This window comes from Coenobita brevimanus, chromosome 92 (genome assembly GCF_032717465.1).
Source record: "Coenobita brevimanus isolate Jiangsu-jjx chromosome 92, ASM3271746v2, whole genome shotgun sequence".
Taxonomy (NCBI): domain Eukaryota; kingdom Metazoa; phylum Arthropoda; class Malacostraca; order Decapoda; family Coenobitidae; genus Coenobita; species Coenobita brevimanus.
In genome coordinates this window covers 11,183,347-11,206,756 of record NC_137045.1, presented here as the reverse complement: position 1 = coordinate 11,206,756, position 23,410 = coordinate 11,183,347, and positions in this window count along the sequence as shown.

Here is a 23,410-nt window from a genome sequence, read left to right as displayed (position 1 = left end):
CACCAATGAACCTGCACCAACGAACCAGCACCAATGAACCAGCACCAATGAACCAGCACCAGCGAACCTGCACCAAGTCACACTGGCTACATGCCACCAAGACTGGCATGGGAGCAGCTTTGGCCATGAAGATGCTTGGTGATGAAACAGTTTGGTGTTAATGCACAAGGAGGAAGGCAGGATAGGGAGGAGGGATAGGGAGGAAGGATAGGGAGGAAGGATAACGAGGAAGGATAGGGAGGAAGGATAGCGAGGAAGGATAGGGAGGAAGGATAGCAAGGAAGGATAGCAAGGAAGGATAGCAAGGAAGGATAGCGAGGAAGGATAGCGAGGAAGGGGAGGATAAGGAGGAAGGGGAGGATAGGGAGGAAGGGGAGGATAGGGAGGAAGGGGAGGATAGGGAGGAAGGGGAGGATAGGGAGGAAGGGGAGGATAGGGAGGAAGGGGAGGACAGGGAGGAAGGATAGGGAGGAAAGGGAGGATAGGGAGGAAGGAAGGATGGGGCAGTGTTAATGGCAGGGCCTTAAACTATCCATGGCATAATACCAAATGTCTAGCCTGATAGTAGGGGGGAAATGTAGGGCCAATAGAATTATGGAAATATCAAGAAAAGGTGGAACAGTAGAGAGAGGACAGGAAGGGGAGAGAAAGGAGATACAGTCACTGGTAAAAGGAGAAAGACGCAGGCAGGAGGAGAAAGACGCAGGCAGGAGAAGAAAGACGCAGGCAGGAGAAGAAAGACGCAGGCAGGAGAAGAAAGACGCAGGCAGGAGAAGAAAGACGCAGGCAGGAGAAGAAAGACGCAGGCAGAAGGAGAAAGACGCAGGCAGAAGGAGAAAGACGCAGGCAGAAGGAGAAAGACGCAGGCAGAAGGAGAAAGACGCAGGCAGAAGGAGAAAGACGCAGGCAGAAGGAGAAAGACGCAGGCAGAAGGAGAAAGACGCAGGCAGAAGGAGAAAGACACAGGCAGAAGGAGAAAGACACAGGCAGAAGGAGAAAGACACAGGCAGAAGGAGAAACACGCAGGCAGAAGGAGAAACACGCAGGCAGAAGGAGAAACACGCAGGCAGAAGGAGAAACACGCAGGCAGAAGGAGAAACACGCAGGCAGAAGGAGAAACACGCAGGCATTTTGTTAAAAAAAAAAAAAAAAAAAAAAAAAAAAAAAAAAAAAAAAGTCAGATTAATTCAAACTTACACTACTTCCAATTCCCTGACTCCCCCAACATCTCTTCCTTAGTGATATATTTTTGGTTTTATTCTTGCTACTACAGTACTTGGCAATTTTTACAACTCAGGGGCTGGTACTCTTGAAGCACCTCCCCTAACACCTCTTCCATATTGATTTATTGTTTTATTCTTGCCACCACCAGGCATTTAATAACTCAGGGAGGACTTACAGCTCTGATGGGGTTAATAAGGCTACATCTTCAGTTAAAAAAATACAGGACTAATAGACTCTGGAAATATTGCTATCGTATCGTTTATATGGACTCTGGAAATGTTGCTATCGTATTGTTTCTATAGACTCTGGAAATACAGCTATCGTATCATTTATATAGACTCTGGAAATATTGCTATCGTATCGTTTATATAGACTAGAAATACAGCTATCGTATTGTTTATATAGACTCTGGAAATACAGCTATCGTATCATTTATATACACTCCGGAAATATAGCTATCGTATCGTTTATATAGACTCTGGAAATACAGCTATCGTATCGTTTATATAGACTCTGGAAATACAGGTATCGTATCATTTATATAGACTCTGGAAATATTGCTATCGTATCATTTATACAGACTCTGGAAATATTGCTATCATATTGTTTATATAGACTAAAATATTGTTATCGTGTCATTTATATACAGCAGACAATGGAAATATTGCTATCGTATTGTTTATATTCACTCTAGAAATATTGGTCTCGTATCATTTATATAGACTGGAAATACACCTATCGTATCATTTATATAGACTGGAAATACAGATATCGTATCATTTATATAGACTGGAAATACAGCTATCGTATCGTTTATATAGACTCTGGAAATATTGCTCTCGTATCGTTTATATAGACTCTGGAAATATTGCTCTCGTATCGTTTATATAGACTCTGGAAATATTGCTCTCGTATCGTTTATATAGACTCTGGAAATACTGCTATCATATCGTTTATAAATACTCCAACATGCTTGAATGCGTCGGTTTTCATAACTTAATAGCAGCTCTCCACACTGCTCAATCTCTGGCAGCCTCCCTATTCAGTTCTAGCCCTGAGGTCACACCCTATGGCCTCTTCCCAGGTCTTTTTCAGTCTGCCTCTCACCCCTACCCTCAACCTTGCCACTTATCACCTTCCACACCCAACTGTTACTCTCCATTAAAAATAAAATCAAGGCATTTGAGAGAACAACAAGTACCAATGGAACTTAGAAATCTGCATATAAGACAAGGCTTTACTATCACACCACAGATTTCCCTAGATAAATAGCTAAGGAAGAGGTGTTAGGGAGCTTCCTTTTGAATACAGGGGTCTCCAACTGACTTAAGTTTAACCCCTAAAATAAATCATTACAGAAGAGATGTCAGGGAGCTTCCTGTTGTGTGTTAATTCACTCCTGCCACAGCCAATGGTTTTATCCAGCTCTGGGGATATTTTATTTACTGATGGGGTAATAATGGCTATATGGCTTCTGTTGCAAGTCTCCAAAGACTTAAAACTATATGGAAAAGTTAAGAAAAACCTAAGGCACAAGGGGTGGCAGTGATCATTTCCTGGAATATGGTTGTTAGCACTGCCAATTTAACTGCAGCACGCTTACTGCAAATAATTCCACTTAGCAAAATTGAGTTTTTAATGTTCTGCATGATTCTTGCAACTTTAGCTTCCTCAGCTATTTAAGCACAAGTTGCAGTGCATTTTCACTAACACCTACTGAGGCAAGTTCTGCAACCAACTGGCAATTAGCAAAAGCAGCACCACAGCAAGATTTACAGAAAACTATACATTACAGTATGTATAAAACACTCCACTGGCCCATCAATGGTTATTTCAACTGACTGGCACCTAAGTGATTAAGTATAACATTTTTAAATGTACTCATCTTGTAGTATTCAGCCAAGTTGCTCCCCTTCATCACTGGTGGTGGTGGTGGTGGTGGTGGATGTCTACAACCCGACACCACCACAGCAGGGGTGGCCTTCTCCGTCATCATGCTGCCCTCGTTGTACTGCCCTAAAGTACAAACATACTTTACAACTCCACCCTTGAACTACAATGCCAGTGCTATCTCAACCATCAACACTAGTTAAATCTTAGGCTGAAGGACATACTGAAGGCTGTATCAAACCAGCCATTTCAAGGAGTCTATCAGTTAATATTCTTGCCATACACATATGTACCTATCTCTCAAAAGGAGGATGGTGGACTGCAAAAGGGGAATTTTAGCATGAAGTCTCCTAGATTCATATCCAGATAAGCATGAACCCCAAACTGAGTTAAGGGCTCTAGTAAATAAGTTTCTCAGTGAAATATGTTAACACCCAAATATGCCTAGTAACCAATGCATTTATTCCTATACAGTATAATGCTACTTCCCTATTCAAGTTAAGCAAATGCAAACAGCAAACTAGCTACGAACAATCTTCATTTTCCTTCATCCTGATCTTTTTCACCTTATGCTGGAGTGAGGAAAGGTGCAGAAAGGAAGGACAGGGAAAGAAATAATAGAGGAAGCACCATAAAACAAATAACTCAAAGTCAAATGGCCACCCCTTATGGGATTGTGGCGTCTGGCAATAGATAGATAGATAGACTTACATTTATACCTCAACATCTTTACCCGCCTAATGAAGCGGGAAAAAGGAACTTATTTCCTTCATTCATTCATTTATAAAAACTCCAAGATGCTTCCATACATCAGCCTTGATCACCTAATGGCAGTTCTCCATGCTGCTTGATCTCTAGCAGCTTCTCTGTCCAGCCCTTTATCCCTGAGGACACTGACTTCATCCCAGGTCTTTCAGTCTGCCCTCCATGCTCACACGTCTCACCCTCCGCACCCAAATGTCATCCCCCATCCTCTCCACATGTCCAAACCATCTCACTCTACCCCTCCTAATCACACCACCACTACACTCCAGTCTCATCCTTCCTCCCAAACCATCTCAGTCTACCCCCTTCACATCACAACACCAATACACTCCAGCCCCATCCTGCCTCCCAAAACCATCTCAATTTACCCCTTAACTCTACCCTCAACACACACACCTCTCCCCTGCTGCATCCAGTTGTCATCCTCCATTCTCTCCACATGCCCAATGCAATGGACAGTAAATTTCTATGACTGCACCTATGTAGATATACCGTATACTTTACCAATGCCTTCACCCACACTGGATAAAACTTAGGTCATAACGTATCAACTGTTCCCTAATCTTTCTTGCATAGTCTACTGTATAGTCTGTTAACTGCTCTAACACACGTATCTAAATGACGTTAATTATGCTAAAGAAGGGCTACGGCAGAGGTCGGCAACCTGCGGCTCAGAAGCCGCATGAGGCTCTTAGGACACTTTTGCAGCTCCAGGAGCTTCATAAATAAACATTTATTCTTTCAGAACAAAGACATCATATTATACATGCAAGGCAACATTAGATTTTTCATTCAACTTTGATAAGATCTATAATATAAGCAAATCAAACAATATCACCGTAATGTTTTGTTTAAATCTAGAATACCGCAGATTTCGGTTTATGAGAATTTTCTGTATTGCGGCTCCAAGAGTACTACATTTTTATGAAACTTTGAAAAGATCTACAATATACTATAAGTAGATCAAACAGTATTACCGTAATGTTTTGTTCAGAATACTGCAGATTTCAGTTTGAGAATTTTTTGTATTGCGGCTCCTAGAGTACTACATTTTTTGAAACTTTAAACTAAATGGCTCTTGTAGCTTTAAGGGTTGCTGACCTCTGGGCTATGAGAAAGGTGTACAGGCAAGATAATGTCAATCTGGCATTAAGCTGTATCCCTCCACAAAAGGACAAAAAGCTATACCAATTTAAGAGTAAAATCTGTGTTTCCATCTCTTAGATTTCTTAACCAAGGAAAATATAATCTTGCCACTTAGCTATACTGTAGTCTGTCCTTCACCTGGTGGAACTGGCCCATTCTCACAAATTTAGTACTTAATTAATTACAGTTTCATTAATTTTATAGTTATGGAGGTACGAATGAGTCTCCTTGGTTACTACATGTTTTCACTGGACATAACTACCACTCCCACATCAATACAGTGTGCTTGCTGGAAATTCAGTTATATATCTATCTAATCTATCTATTGCCAGACATCTTAATCCTGTAAGGTGTGGCCACAAATTTCCTCCACTCTGTCCTGTCCTCTGCCATTTCACTGCCATCCCTCCAACTCACACACCCCCTCTCATCTCCATCCCTCCAACTCACACCCTCCCTCCACCATATCTACCCACACTCATCCCTCATACACACATTCTCACTCCCATATCTACTTGTATCTACCTTTCATCCTCCAATTTACACCCCCTCCCCCATCTCTCCACTCCATCCCTCCATCTCATTCTTGGCTATAAAGTAAGAATGAGTGTCCTTGCTCAATTCAACCCTCCATAGTTACCTGCCTACACTAACAGACAAACAGGAGTGACAGAAGAAGCAGACAAGAGAAAGACAGAAAAGAGACAGATAAGAGACAGACAGACAGACAAGAGGAACAGACAAGAGGGACAGACATGAGAGAGTGACATGAAAGAGAGAAAAAGACAAGAGGGACAGACAAGAGGGACAGACAAGAGGGACAGACAAGAGGGACAGACAAGAGGGACAGACAAGAGACAGACAAGAGACAGACAAGAGACAGGCAAAACAGACAGGAGAGACAGGAGACAGTACTATACCCATCACAACAGATTGCAACCTCTCCAAGCAGTCGTGGCCCCTCTGCTACTCTGAGTTCTCCAGGCAGTCTCCCTTCACTCCTCTTGAACCGCCATCACACTGCCGTCTCTCTGGAACCCTGCTTTCTTGTACTTCACTTACACCCACACAAACCCAAGGCCACCACAGGAATACCACTGCAATGACTGTAGGAACATAATACAAATTATTCACATTTAGAGAAGACAGTTATACAGTAAATAGCACTACTTCTACCTCCTACTTGGCCTATATTTTGCCTTACGCAGTCCATCTCACACAGTTCAGTGGCAGAACAAGGTAATGCTATAGAGTACCCTTTCCACAGCACTTCTTCATGACTAGCAACATTCTACTCATCTACAGTTACAATTCAAAATTCATGATGCTATGATATTTTAAACCAAAAAAGAAGGGCATAGCATCATATTCTAATAAAATTTTGTTACAGCCAAGTATTCAAAGTGGAAAGTTGTTTTTATACCTATAGCCACTTCTGAATCAGTCACTCCTGCAAAAAAATATGAAGATGTGTATGCATCTGACGAGCTGTAGTTATGAGTTAGGAATGAGTCTCCTTGGTTACTATTCCAATTTACAACTACTAAAATCTGACTGGTCACGCCCACAAAAAATAGGAAGATGTGGTTGCATCTGACGAGCTGTGGTTTTGAGTCAAGAATAAGTCTCCTTGGTTACTATTCCAATTTACAACTAAAATTTGATGCTAGTCATGAACAAGTGCTATGAGTCTCCTTCATTACTAGCTTGCTTTTACTTTACCTTGGCCTAAAATTGCCATCTCTCCATTCTGAATGCTGAATTGTAATCAGATAAACACTAGAACATGATGCTAGTCACAAAGAAGTGCTTTGGGATGACTGTACAGCCATACCATTGCTTTTTTCCTGCCAATGCGCTATGTGAAATAATTTACAAAGGAATGAACACCTGGGCAAAGCTATTGTGACAGTCTCCTTGGTTATTAGTCAAAACTGCCCTCCTAATCTGACTACACCTGCCCATCAATTAACTGAAAAGGGGCTAGGGATCTTTACAAAGCCTTGGTCATGAGTAAAGAATGAGTCTCCTTGGTTAATAGCCAGAATTACCTCCCCCCCCCAATCTGACTGCTTTGCCATAAACTGAAAATTATGAAGAGCCTCCTTGGTCATGAGTAAGGAATGAGTCTCCTTGGTTACTAGTCAAAATTACCATCAATCTGAGTACTACTTGCCATCAGCTTACTGAAAAAGGGTGAGGGATCTTTACATAGTTCCTGTATGGAATACTAGCCTTAGTTAGGGAATAAGTCTCCCTGGTTAGTCAAAATTACCATTCCTATCTGCCTACACTTGGCCAAAAAGTGACTGAAATTAGGCTAAGGATCACTATGTAGGGCTTTGGTTGTGAGTCTCCTTGGTTACTAATCAAAATTACCCTCCCAATCTGACTACACTTGTCCATAAAGTAACTGAAATCAGGCTAGGGATCATTACATAGGGCTCTGGTCATGAGTCTCCTTGGTTACTAGTCAAAATTATCTTTCCAATCTAGCTACACCTGGCCAACCACTGACTGAAAAGGACTTAGAGATCTCTGAATAGTTTCTGCATGGAATTGGAGCCTTGGTTAGGGAATGAGTCCTTGGTTACTAGTCAAAATACGCATCAAAAGCATCAATCTGACTACACCTGGCATTAACTAAAACAGAGTTAGGGATCTTTGAAAAGTTGTCGCATGAAATTTGAGACTTAGGGAATGTGTCTCCTTGGTTACTAGTCAAAATTACCTTTCCAATCTGACTACACTTGGCCAAGAAGTAACTGAATAAAGGGTCAGAGATCGATAAAGAGCCTTGGTCATGAGTCTCCTTGGTTACTTGTCAAAATTAATTTTCCAATCTCTACATTTGGCCATAAAATAACTGAAAAAAGGCTTGAGGATCTTTACATAATTCTATTCTTGCATGGAATTTTAGCCTTTGTTAAGGAATGAGTCTCCTTGGTTACTAGCCCAAATTACTGTCTCAATCTGACTACACAGCCATAAAGTAACTGAAAGGGAGTTAGGAATCTTTACATAGTCTTTGCATGGAATTTTATGAACCTTAGTTATGGAATGATTTAATCTGACTACACCTGGCCAAAAAAGTTACTGAAAAGGGGTTAGGGATCTTTATGAACAGCCTTGGTCATAAGTCTCCTTGGTTACTAGTCAAAATTACCTTTCCACTCTGACTACACCTGGTCATTAACAGAAAAGGGGTTAGAGATTTTACAGAGAGCCCTGGTCATGAGTATGGAATGTCTCCTTGGTTACTAGTCAAAATTACCCTCCCAATCAGGCTACACTTGGCCATAAACTGTGAAGGCTGGGAATCTGTCACTAAAAACTCAAATTATTTTTAGAAATTAGCTGGGAAAGATATACCTAACCCCTCCATAAAAGCCAGGTGGAAGTAGTATGCTTAAAATAACAATAATAATAATAAGAGAAGACTGAGGGGGGTACAAGGAACAGTGTGGTGGACTGAAGAGGTGAGACAGGCTGTGGCACAAAAGAAGAAAGCATACAATGAATGGATGAGAAATAGAGGCGTGGAAGAAGTTGAGCGGCGGAAGAGAGTTATATGTAGAAAGAAAGAGAGAGGTGAAAAGAGTAATAAGAGAGAGTAAGAAGAGAGTGGATGAGGAATTTGGAAGGAATTTGAGTGTAAAGTGGAGGGACTGTAAGAAAATGTTCTGGAAAGAGGTGAAGAGAGGAAGACAGGGTGGAAGGGAAGTTAGCAGGGGAGTGAAAGATGAAAATGGTAGATTACTAGTGGAGAAGGGAGAAAAAGTGAGCAGATAGAGAGAACACTTTAAGGAACTGTTGAACATAGAGGATGGAAGTAATGAGAGTAAGTGGCTGGGGAATGGCTGGGAGAAGGATGGTGAGAAGACAGGAAGAAATCAGTAGGATAGAAGTTGTGGAAGCAATGAAGAAAGTTAAATTAGGGAAAGCCCCAGGATTTGATGGAGTGTGTGGTGAAATGCTGAAGCATGGGGGAGAGATAGTGGTAGAACAGATGTGGATGTACAGATTGGCCTGGGAGGAAGGTAGAGTCTCGGAGGATTGGAAGTCAGGTATAATTATTCCCTTGTACAAAGGAAAAGGGAAAAAAGAAGTGTGTGGTAATTATAGGGCCATTTGTCTTCTTAGTATAATACGAAAAGTGTATGGTAGGATACTTATTGACAGAGTTAGAGAAAGAACAGAGGAATTAGTTGGAGAAGAACAGGGAGGCTTTAGGAAGGGAAGAGGTTGTGTAGATCAGATATTCATTCTTAGATCTTTAGTGGAAAAGTTTCTAGAGAAGAGAAAGAAGTTGTATGCAGCTTTCATGGATTTGGAGAAAGTATATGACAGGGTGGATAGACAAGGATTGTGGAAAGTATTAAGAATATATGGAGTAGATGGGAAGTTGTTGAATGCTGTGAAGAGTATGTATGATTGTGCTAAGGCTGCTGTGCGTGTGGATGGTGAACTAAGTGAATTTTTCTTTTGAAGGTTGGGTTGAAACAGGGATGTGTCATGTCTCCATGGTTGTTCAATCTGTATATGGATGGGGTAATAAAAGAGATACAAGGTAGGGTAGTGGATGTTGGAGTGGCCCTGGTGAGATGGGACAGTGTTTGGAAACTCCCTGTACTGTTGTTTGCAGATGATACTGTGTTGTTAAGTGAAGACGAAGGGGAGCTGCAAGGCTTGGTGGATGAGTTTGGGAGTGTGTGTAAGAAACGGAATCTAAAGGTGAATGTAGGGAAGAGTAAAGTGATGGTCTTTGAGAGAGGTGAAGTCAGTGAATGTACAGCGAGGTTGGACGGTGAGGAATTGGAAAATGTGAGTACGTTTAAGTACTTGGGTAGTGTGATGAGTAAGGATGGAGGTTTGGAGGGTGAAGTGCTTGAAAGGGTGCAGCAGGGAAGAAAGGTTGCTGGTTCTTTGAAAGCAGTGATAAGAAACAGGAAAGTGAGAATGCAAGAGAAAAAGTTACTACATGACAGTATTGCGATACCAACTCTAACGTATGGAAGTGAAGCTTGGACATTGTTGGAAGGACACAAGTCAAGAGTGAGAGCAGTAGAAATGAGTTATTTAAGAGGAGCCTTTGGAGTCACAAGGAGAGAGAGGCCGACGAATGAGGATATAAAGGAACGTTGTGGTGTGGATGTGATACGAAGCGTTATGAGGAACACACTGAGGTGGTTTGGCCATGTGGAGAGGATGGAGGGTGAGAGACTGACGAAGAGAGTGTACTGTATGTGAGTGAGGTGGAGGGGGGAAGAGGGAGGGGGAGGCTGAGGATGAGATGGAGGGATTGGGTGGAGAGGTATATGAGAGAGGTGGGTGTGAGTTGGGATCAGGGCAGTGAAATGGTGGGGGACAGGGCGACGTGGAGGTGATTTGTTTGTGGCCACCCCAAATGGGATTGAGGCATCTGGCAATAGATAGATAGATAGATAAAACAAAGGTTCTGGCATATTCACCAAGTAAGTATCCAATTAAATGTCCCCCAAAGAAGGTTGTGGTTGTGGTAGTTGTGGTAAGCATAGTTGTGGTTGTGGTAGCAGTGTCTCTACAACTACATGGCCAATTACTGAACATCCAGGTCTTTTTTCTTCTTCACTATCAGGCTGCCTTCTCCCCAACTCACACCCCTGAAAAAGAATATTCCTTATAAGCCATCACAAGAAAATCTCAATAAAAAATCAAAATATCCATACACAAACAAAACCACAATTCCACACACACAGACACCCCAAACTCCACACAGTCACCCCCAAATCCACACACACACACACAAAATCTCCACATACACCCCCAATCTACACACACCCAAACCCTACACACACACCCAAATCCACACACATACACAATCCAAACTCCACACAAACACCCCATTCTACACACATACACACACCCAAAATCTACACACACACACCAAAAAAAAATATACACACACAACCCAAGCTCCACATACAGTACATACACCCCACCCCAGAGTTCACACCCAGCTCTGTTATGTTACTTTCCTACCCTTTCAATCATCTGAGTAGGCTTTAGAAACACTCAGGCCTGTTTACAATACAAATTAAAATCAATATCACCACAGAAGCAATTAATGGAGAGAGAAAGGTAATTACTGGAGAAAAAATACTTACTGGAAAGAGAAAGGAAAAATATCTTACCAAAATTGCAGACCCTTCCCCTGTAATTGCTGGAGCCTGACTGACCAAATCCGGCACATTCCACCTACCCCGCATTCCTTCCCTCCCCCCCTCCCCCCCACTAGTTTCCTCACCCCCCTCCACCACCTCTTCCCTCCCTTCACAGCCCCTCTTTCCTCCACCTCTCTCTCTCTCTCTCTCTCTCTCTCTCTCTCCTTCCTTCTCCTCCTTGTCTTCCTTTTTCTTTCCACCTCTTCCTCCTCCCTGAAAAGCACTCTTCCTCCAATTCTCCTCCCTCCTGACATCCTCCCTTCCCTCCACCCCCACTAGTTCTCCCCCCCCTCTTTCCTCCAACACTCTCTCTCTCTCTCCTTTGTCTTCCTTCTTCCTTCCACCTCTTCCTCCCCCCTGAAAAGCACTCTTCCTCCTGTCCCTCTCCCTCCTTACATCCTCCCTTCCCTCCACCCCCACTAGTTCCCCCCCCATCTTTCCTCCACCTCTCTCTCTCCTTCCTTTTTCTTTTTTTCTTTCCTTCCTCTCTCCTCCTTCTCTCTCCATCTCGTCATCAATCTTCCTTCCCTCTTCCTCCTCCGTGAAAAACGCTTTTCCTCCATCCCCCCTTACCTCCTCTCTCCCTTCCATTCCTCCTTACCTCCTCTCTCCCCTCCATCCCCCCCCTTTCCTCCCCCTCCTCTCTCATTACACACACACACACACACACACACACAAAGTAAAAAATAAAATACAATCCATTACAGACAAGGGAATCACCTATACACAAGAGAAGGATATTTGTGAAGCACTAAAGAATTTCCAATCAGTTTTTAAAGAAAATTTTTTTAGAGGGACTATGTGGAACATGCATGCCCACACACACTACCAGATATACAAATATCAGAAAAAGTAATACAGGAGGAGTTAAGTAAATTAGACAAAGGAAAAGCAAATGGTCCTGATGAAATTTCATGTTGGGTGATACATGAATGTGCAAAGGAGTTAAGTAAACCATTATCTTTAATTTTCAAGAAATCCTTGAGACAAGGTAAACTACCTGATATTTGGAAGAAAGCAAACATTGTTCCCTTATTCAAGAAAGGGAATAGACAAAATCCACTCAACCACTCACCAGTATCACTAACCAGTGTTGTAGGCAAGGTATTAGAAAAGCTTATAAGAAAAGCTTGGGTAAATCATCTAGAAGAACACAATATCATAACAGAAAGACAGTTTGGTTTCAGAAAAGGAAAATCATGTGTTACTAATCTGTTGAGCTACTATGACAGAGTAACAGACACATTACAGGAAAGAGAAGGATGAGTGGACAGTATCTATTTAGATTTCATGAAAGCATTTGACACAGTACCACACCAAAGACTTTAATGGACACTGTACCATCAAGGAGGAATTCGAGGCAAACTGTATTTTTGGATGCAAGATTTTCTCATAAAAAGAGAAATGAGAACAGTACTAAGGGGAAATTACTCATCATGGAAGAAAAGTGACTAGTGGAGTTCCACAGGGCTCAGTGCTGGCACCAATCATGTTTTTAGTGTATATAAATGATACAGAGAGTTACACTGGAAATGAAAGCTATCTAAATATGTTTGCAGATGATGCAAAAATACAAAGGAGAATTAGTAACACAGACTCTTGTAAAGAGCTATAAGAAGAATTAAATAAACTTCATAAATGGAGTAATACATAGCAAATGGAATTCAATGTGGACAAGTGTCATGTAATCAAGTTTGGTAACAGTGGAAAAAGACCTGATTGGGATTATAAGTTAGGAAATAAAACCCTACACACATCAGAAAGAGAGAAGGACCTAGATGTGATTATCAATAACAGGCTATCTCTGGCTGACCACATCAGTGAGAAGGTAAGGAACATGTAAACACTGCTTGCAAATATGAGAATAGCATTCACATACATAAATCAAGACATGCTAAGAAAGATAATAACATCATTCATCAGACCAACCCTGGAATATGCATCAGTAGTCTGGAGCCCTCATCTCAAAAAACACATAGACAAGATCGAAAAAGTTCAAAGGGCTGCTAAACGATGGGTACCAAGCTGAAGGGATCTAAGCTACAAAGAAAGACTAAAAAAACTGAATCTACCAACACTACATGAGAGAAGGAAAAGAGGTGACATGATTATGCTATATAAATGCATATCAGGGAAGGAGAAAATAGACATAAATGATTACTTACCCTATGGGGATGCATCAGCAAGAGGACACTGCAAAAAAAACTGCATAGAGAGGTAATAAAGACATAAGGAAATTTAGTTTCCCAAATATAGCAACTGATCAGCAGAATGCACTACCAAATGAAATACTGTGCCAAAACAATTCACAAATATAAGGATATGTATGATAAATATAGTTTAAAACACAGGACAGTACGAGCTTGACTCATTCCTGTAAAGATACAATTAAGTAGGAACAATTAGGTAAGAACACACACACACACACACATATACACATTATCTATAGGATGATGATGATGATGAGAGTTACACCAATGATAATGACTGATTTCACACAGGATAATCACTACCATAATTATTACCACAAACCACCACTACCATCATCACAACCACCATCTATCATCACCACCTACCATCATCACAACCACCATCTATCATCACAACCACCATCTATCACCACCATCACCACCACCACCACCACCACCACCACCCCCTACCATCACCACCACCACCACCACCACCACCACCCCCTACCATCATCACCACCACCACCCCTACCATCATCACCACCACCACCACATTTCCCTACCCAATATTTCCTTTTTTTTAAACAATTCTACATACAATAAAACCTCACTAGAACAGAGTATCTGGAGCCCAAGCCATTCCGAAAAAAGCGAAACTCCGAAAAAAGCGATATGTGGACTTCCCCCTGCTAAGATATTTTCATACATCAGGGAGGGGGAGGCCAAAGATGAGATGAAGGGATGGAGTGGAGAGGTATATGAGAGAGGGGTGTGTGAATTTGGAGCAGGGCAGGGAAATGGCGGGGGATAGGGTGACGTGGAGACGAATTGTTTGTGGCCATCCCATATGGGATTATGGAGTATGGCAATAGATAGATAGATATATTATCCAGGTTATATAATATAATCTGCTTTGTGGAAAAATATCTATAGGCTGGTTTGCCAGCTTACACAAGGCCCTCCATTCACAAAAATATACATATGGAAAAACAACTAACTCAAAAGACAAATGGCCACCCCTTATGGGATTATGGCGTCTGGTTATACTGTTGTTAGATATGCTATAGATAGATTTAGAGAGAGATAGAGAGGTTTTCCTGCTGATGAGGTAGTGGATATGAAAAACTACCCATATGCAACTCCTCCGCTCTACGCTAGGTGCTCGATATGAAATAAGAAGAAACTATCTTCATAGACCTGCAGCAAAACTACTGCAGCCAATTTAAAAAGTTTCTTTGAAACTCATAGAATGTGAAACTGTTTTATAAAAAGGCCTTCTTATGGACAAAACTGAAAACTGCTAAATAATCAGCTGATGCAACAGCTAACATGTCAATTCAACTCAAAATTTCAAGCCAAGGAACTCTGCATTTCATAAGGCACTAAAATGACTCTTTATAATCCAAACAGAAAGTCACATAACAGTCAGTTGATGTGTCAGCCAACAGAACAGCTGACATGATAAAATCGATTCAAAATTTCAACCTGAACAACACTGTATTTCATAAGGATTTTGCTCTGAGCTCTCCAAAAGCAGATATTCCAGAAGGAGAAATATGAAAAAGATCCCCAGATATACAGACCTGTCAGCTTCACCACAGGTAAAAATACCCATACATAAGAGCTGCCCACTTACAGACCTGTTGGCTTCACCCACACATAAGAGCTGCCAACGTACAGACCTGTTGGCTTCACCCATACATAAGAGCTGCCCACTTATAAGATGTGCCCTGTTTAAAAATTATCCATATGTAGTACAGGCAAACCCCGGTTTAATGATGCAATTAAGTAAAAACCCATCACTAGGTGGCATATTGTAACTCAGGGTAGATTTAACATGTAAAGTACAGTATAGGGATGCATTTTGGTGCCTTGGGTTTCCACCCAACCAAGTGCTAAACCCACTCAAATAAGTCCAAAAACAAGTTTCTAGCTAACCTTAACCCTAAATAGCTTTAAAACAAGCTAACTAAGCCTAAAAACATGGAGTGTGAGTTGGGAGCTGGGCAGTGAAATGGCGGGGGACACGGCGACGTGGAGGCAATTTGTTTGTGGCCACCCCGAATGGGATTGAGGCGTCTGGTAATAGATAGATAGGTAGATAGACCTCACCTAAACCCAAAAATAAAATCTGAAATTCATTATGTCTGGAAAAAATCAAACTTAGTAAACTGTACCCCAAAATGACACTGTTCACTCCACCTGTAACAAACACATTATTCTACGTCTAAAAGCAGTTTATAAATCAATCTAAACAAAAAATTTGTAAAAAAAAAAAAAAAAAAAAAAAAAAAAGTCATACCGGGGTTTGGCCATCGTTCAGTGGGGTAGGATGGTATTTCTACCCCCATCGTTATGCGGGTGAATCGCATCTAGGCATATCGTATCTCGGGGTCTGCCTGTAGCCTTCCTGATCTATTTTTCTATCGTCAGACGCCCTGATCCCATAAGGAGTGGCCACTTCATTTAAGCAGGATGACTCTTACATTTTTTTTTTTTTTTTTTTCCCACTGAGTGCCTTGTATCAGCACTCAATGAAATAAGAATACCCACGCGTACGAGTCTTCCTGCTTATACAATGTGGTCGATATGAAATATGTCTATGTAAGCTTTCCTTCTTATCGGCAGTGCTCAGTACAAAGAAATATCTGTATGTAATGGTTTTCCTGTTGATATGAGGCACTGGATATGAAAAAATACCCATACATAAGAGTGTTCCGGCAATACAAGACCTCGATGTGAAATAATATCCATACGTAAGAGTTGTTCTGCTTATACGAGGTGCTTGATATGAAAAACTACCCATACGTAAAAGTCTTTCTATTTATACAAGGTCTTAATATGAAAAAATACCCATATGTAAAAGTCTTTCTGCTGTTATGAGGTGCTCAATATGAAAAAATGCTCATACATAGGTGCTTTCCCACTTATACGAAGTGCTCAATACAAACAAATATCCACATGCAAAAGCTTTCCTGTGCATGCAAGATGTTCGATGTGAAAAAATACCGATTTCTAATTATTTTCCTGTTCACATGACATACCCAGTATGAAAAAAATACCCATACATAAGCTATTCCACTTACACAAAGTCCCCAGTACAAAGAAATACAGTATACATATGTTCAGAGTTTTCCTGTGCAAATGTGGTGCTTGATATGAAAAAGTACCCATTAATACTAGTCTTCCTGCTCGTACATGGCAGTCAATAGGAAAAAAAAAAAAAAATACAGTACTCATACGCAGTTTTTATGCTGATATAAAGCGCTCGATTAAAAGAAATACCTGTTCTCATATACAGGAGTTTTTATACTGCCATGAAGTGCTCGGTTGAAAAACAAATACTCATATGAAGGAGTTTTTATGCCGATATGAAGCGCTCGATTAAACAAAATACTCACATGAAGTTAATAAGCTGATATGATGTGCTCGATTTAAAAAAAAAAAAAAAAAAAAAAAAAAACGAGTTTTTATGCAGATATGATGCGCCTGATTAAAAAAAAAATACTCATACACTGGGAGTTTTTATGCAGATATGATGCCCTCGATTAAAAAAAAAATCCCGAGTGGACAACCTAACCCCTACAGATAACGGAGGTTTTCGTTGGTTTGTTTCGTTTTTAAAGGCTCCAACATACTTGCATGTGTCGGCTTTGGTCACCTAATGGCGGCTCTCCACGCTGCACGATCCATTGCAGCCTCCCTGTTCAGTCCCTTAACCCTAATGTCACACTTTAATGACCTCGTCCCATGTCTTTCTCGGTCTACCCCTCATAACCCCACCCCCAATATTAACACTCCTCACCTTCCTCAACCAATTATCATCTCCCATCCTCTCCACATGTCCAAACCACCTCAATCTACCTCTCCTCATCACAACACCAATACATTCCAGTCCCATCCTACCTCTCAACTCTTCCATCGTAAACCCAGCCTCTCCAGGCCTTGGACGCAGGGACGCACTGCACATCCACCTAATCATTGTCATTTCTGTACGTCTGAGCCGGCGAATATCTTCCTCCTTCACTGCCCAGGTCTCACTACCATACAGCATTACACTCCTAACACATGCAGCATACAAAGACCCCTTAGCACGTAGGGAGAGCCCTCTCAATGTCAGGAGAGGCAAGAGCTCCGTGAACTTCTTCCAACCACTTCTCACCCTAGCCAGAGCTAGCTCCAGCTCCACCTCCAGCACACATATCTCCCAAATAACAAAACTCTTCCACACACTCAAGAGATTCACCAGCAAGTTCAATACTTCCACGTCTGACAATCTCCACCTGCTCAACAATTCAAACTATCATCTTTATATTTACCTGCTATAGCAGTCGTCACTGGAGTACGCATCTTCCCTTCGGAGGAATCGACGAGCCTGGCTGTAGGACCTGCCCGGACAAGGAATCATCAAGGCCTGGACGAAGAGTCATCAGATCCCAAACGAAGAATCATCGCAGCCCAAACAATCATCGGAGCCGGAATGAAGAATCCACCTGGGCCTGCCAACAGCTCTAGACTCTCCCCATCCCCTCTGCCCCAGAAGTGGATGGTGAGCTGCAGTGTCGGTTCAGAGGCACATCCCATACCATACACCATAGGACCATACCTTAAAATGAAAACCGCCTTATTTTCTCTCTCTCTCTCTCTCTCTCTCTCTCTCTCTCTCTATATATATATATATATATATATATATATATATATATATATACACCATTAAAATTCTCAAATATCACCAAAAAAAACTACCTGGCTTTGCCGTCGTGAACATCCTCCCCCAGATAGGACCAGCGTGCGACTGACGATGGCCGTGTGATTCTAGAGTTCAGGTGATTCGAAAATGGAATGAACTCGGCATCGCTGTTTTCGACCGGTTCAATACTTGCGGTAGTCTTTTCGAATCCATTTCCCTTATTATTATCTTGCCAAGTTGTTTCCCGATCGCTTCAGTGGACGCTACAATTCGTTGTCGAAGGCTTCATGAATCTCATGAGCTATTCTAATTTTGTTAACATTTTTCTTACTTGCTTAAGCCTTATCACAAAATCGCATAGTGTTGGCATGAATCTAGGACACAAGTGCTCTGTTAGTTGATTAACGTTGATCTGTTCATGCGCACCTGCCTCGAAGCAGTGATACATAACTGAACCCCTTTCTACGACGTCTTTTATTTTATTCTTAGTACTGCCAGATGATGTTAGTCACCGTACCACAAACCAAATGTGCTGAAAGGGAAGTATTAACCTCTGTACTACAGTTCAGTTATGTAATCTAATGTATTATACCTTTGCCAAGCAAACTGTTTTACCTAACTTTGAAGATTCTTCTCGAACTAGAGGGGTTAGATATACCCTTTAGTAACTCCTTTACTATCAGAGATCATTCCTAAAATGTGTCACCGCTGTGAAAGATGTTCATTTGCAGATACTTAGAACAAAGGCCTCAGATACATTGAGATTCAAAATAGTTGTTAACGTAAGAACTGTTTTGCAATAAGTATATAATTTCCTTTTATTTATTGTCGTTAAAGAGAAAAAAAAAAAAGGCGACACGAGCAACAAATACCTTAATATTTTTTATTATCATTATCTTTTTCCCACCATCACCACTACCATAATCATCAACCATTTTTCCCACCTAAAAGGCATGACGTTGGATCCAGAAAAATAAAGTACAAATGTGGGAGACTTATCAAGAGCACGTTCAGTGAAATAGGCCATTCATTCACAGAATAACTTGAGCTCTGGAATCCAGGCTCCATTTTTTTTTTTTTTTTTTTTTTTTTTTTTTTACAGATGCTCTTCACATACCCCCGATGGTCATTTTGTTGACTATCAACTTCAGTAACAGTAAAATGTAGTGCCAAACCCTCTCCATATGCTGCTCTGTACATAATTCATCAGACTTGATCCCATATCAGCTTCCTAGCTCCACCTTCTCACTATCTTACACTCATTTACTATGGCGAGCCACCTTACTGATTTACCACATCTTATCCTGCCTTCAAACTCACCACCCATCCTACATATGTCCTCTCCGTAAGACCATCAATTACACTACTCCTGTCGAGTTTATACACATAATATGTGTATGCTCCTCACAAAACTCAGAATCCTGATGAACAGTGTAGTTCATCCCTACACGGAAAGGCAATTACTTTGTGTCACAGTAATCCTAGAATTAATTATAAAAATTTTGAAAGCACAGCCATTCTGAAATATCAAAAACTCTCTTACCAAATGCTGAGTTATTGCAGTTTTACTGTACTGACTGGTAATTTGGTCAGACCTGGAAGTTTGAGTTCTGGCTCACCAGCCCCCATCTTCTGTCTTAGCTATGAAAAATTTTACCTGGTTCATCATCATCAATATCCTAATCCAATTTTCCGTATTCATATAGGGTGCAGAGATTTAAAGTCTCTTTGAGGTCACACTGTAAATATAAAAGAACATATAACCAACAAAAAGTCTCCTGGTGGTCTATAGAGTAAGGCACTCCAACCACATGTGGCCCATTAGAATTTAAGACTGAGGGATGGTTGGGGTTTATTGCTCAAAACAAAGCCACTCAGGAGAATGCAACTGCTCATTTTTGCCTTAAAAGTCTGGACTGATTAGCCTAACCCTGAGCCCCTACTATGCATCTGACTGGATGATGAATGAAAGGATGAAAGTCACAGATATTTGCTAGGAGGAAGTACAAACATGTTACTTAGCAACACAAGCACTAAGCCTTTGGATCACCACATTCCTATGCCACTACACAGGAAGCAAATTTCCAGCCTCACCCTAAACCTCTTCCACTGTTTTCTATGACCCACAGAGTACAGGGTATTTTTCTGTCCCCTAACTCCAGGACAAATGGTAATCATGTAAAATTTTCAAATATACTGTAATTCATATGTTCAACTCTTCCCTAACACAGCTCATATAGAGTGCACGACCACACAGTCCCTAGCCCAATTTGCCATCCACTTCATTAATTTTCTAATTCAGTACCTTACTGAAGGGTGTTACCTTATAAGTTGTCACAACACAATCTTGTCAGATTAGTTCCTTTCAGTGGCTATATTGTACAGTACTTCATCACTTACAATCCATCCAACATCCAATCCTTTTTTCCCCATGAAGAGCAAAGGAGCCCAGGGTTAAGCTACTCAGTCCTTACATATAATGCAAGGGTGACCAGCCTCACATGCACCTTGAGTGGCATTATGTGAGCAATAAACCCTAACCACCCCTCAGATGTAAACCCTTACAGGCTCCATCTAGTTGGAGCATCTTCATCCACTGAACCACCAGGCGTCATTTGGTTACAGTATATGGTTACCACCCAGTGTAGTAAATGGTTTCTTGGTTTAAAAGAAATCATTTGGCATGTCACTCAGTGTAGAGACACTTGAAAGCTGCACTACACTAAGTGGATAATGGGTGCCCCCACCTAACACAAATTTACAGCCATCAACCCGGAGTCTGGATCACCGTCCCCCACCATCACCAGAGAGCAGCCAACATCAGTGTCGTTTACAACTGCATTTATTCTCTAGTTGTTTTCCCTCAAAATTTATACATGAGATAATAAACATCTAAATACATATGTTAATCTTTTTTTCTTTTTTTAAATCATAGTTTGGTCTATTGCGTGAGAGGCAGTCCTTGAAGAAACATGCCTGAGTTGGGTCAGAGAGATGTAGCTTTTACTATTTGATTAAGCTACTTAGGATGCCCAGGTTAGGTTGGTAGGTTTCCACTAAAGTTGACTATGTTGCTTATACATGTAAGTAATTTACAAGAGAAAATGCAGAAGACTATTGTCCATGACAATGTACAGTATACCTACAGAAAAGAACAAAGTGACAAAATCCAGGCTTGGCAACTTGTCATTCAACCCTGGTCCATCTGACAGAGCAGTTCTGTCAACTGCAGGTAAGCAACCATCCCTATGGGGTTGTTTCACAGGTTCCCCACATTCTGTTGCATCTGCATCTTAGTGTGGAATGTGCTGTGCAACACACCATTATGAATATTAGATTGTGTGGGTCTAATTTACAAGCTGGGCATGTGTCAACTGTGATTCAGTCCAACCCAAATCTAAGCTTGTATACAACTCAGAAGGGCTGGGTGATGTCCTACTCTAAGGCTAAGTGAACTCAATCATCTATATTTACAGGCACTTCTGATGGGTGGATGTCAAGAAAGGGGCTTGCAGTATGGTGTGATCAAGGGTATTGTCCTGAGCATGAATTGAGTATGTAGGTGTTTTCACTGCTAGTGTTGGAATGTCTGGAGGTGGATTATTGGTGTAGAGGGTTCTATATTGTTTGTGTGGTGATTGTTTCATGTGTCTAGGTGTGTTGTGTATTGGAACTGGGTACTGAATAGAACTGTGTGCCCCTCATATCAAGGTAGTCTCTGACAGGGAGGACTTTAGTTTGAGAGTGTAAGTGAGCTGTGAGAGCAATTCTGGTGCAGCCAGTGCTGAAGCATAGGGCACTATTCTGTACAATTTCCAAGGTTTTGAAGTGGGTATTACAGTCGATAGGATGGAAGCCTATGCCTGGGAGGCACAGGACATCACTGATGAAATGTATTGTTTGTAGAGTAAGGAGAATGTTTCTTATTGTTGGCCAAAGTCTGGCCATGTGGTTCCCCCAAATGCAAAGAGTCTGTGGGTGCACTGCCTCTTGAGGTCTCTTGTACATGGTTCTTAATGGGGAGTCCAGCTTCATATTTCATTCCAAGGGACTTAGTGTGTTTGGCACATGTAGTTTTACCTAGTGAAGTAGAATATATCAGTGGGAGAGTATCAGATTAGATTTTTTACAGATTTCAGGGGAAAAAAAAAATCCTAAACGTTTCCATCATCATCATCCTCTTTTCCTAACTAAGGATGGGGTGAGGTAAAGTCCAGAGCTTAAAAAACAAGTAATTAGGGGAAAAAAAAAAAAAAAAAAAAAAAAGGCCAAAGTCTGCCCACTCAAATGGGCAACAATCTCATTCACTCACCATTCATACCCCTAGAATCTGACTCCATTTCACAGGTATAAACATCCACACTACACAATATCACAAGCACCGTGGAGCAACTCAGAACATGCCAAACTCAAGAAACAGAAAATGGAGATTAAAAAACAATTTTTTTTTTACCCATGCTGCCTTCAGTGTTCCTCCAGAGTCGCACAACAAAAATACGTGAGGCACTCCACGGAATAACTTCGAAAGTGCCATGTGTCCAAACTTCTGTAATTAATCTTCCTTTTTCTCTATACCATTTTAGGTGCATTCAAAGTTACTCCAAGGGACTCATATTGCCTATCAGCTAGAGTCACTCTGATGACTCACATCACCAGGAAATATTTCCGACATAATTCTTTCTTACAATATTCAAACATTCTAAGATAGTCCATGCAGTTACAGCAAAAAATAACTGTTCAAAAGTTTATTTCCAGTTGTGAGGTTACTTTAATTTTAACAGGACAAAACTATAATGATGTACACAACAGTTATTAAATCTGAAACAATGTGAAAATTGTTGCATAAAAATTACAGATCCCCCAAATTAAACTCAAAATTTTAAGTCTATGCAATATGAAGAATAATACAGTAATTCCACACTTAACACATGTTCAGGAAGAATGATGTTCACATGGAGGTGACTTATGAATTTATGAAAACTTTTCATTTAACACATTATTTTTTCTCCCTATGTGTCAGGTGGGGTTGGTGGAGTAGTGCCCCAACAATTAACTCTAAGCCATTGGCCACCCCGTTTGGGATACATGGCGTCTGGCAATGGATGAATGAATGAACATTATTTTTCTTTCCTGAGCAGTCAAAATATACGACAAAATTGTATTGGTGTTAACTTCCTTACTTTTTACACATTACAAACTGCGTATGTAGCTACCCCATTATCTGATAAATAAAAGTAAATATCTGACAAAATTAGATTCACCATGATAAATTCTAAAGCATTAAGCAAGATTTTGTTATAATC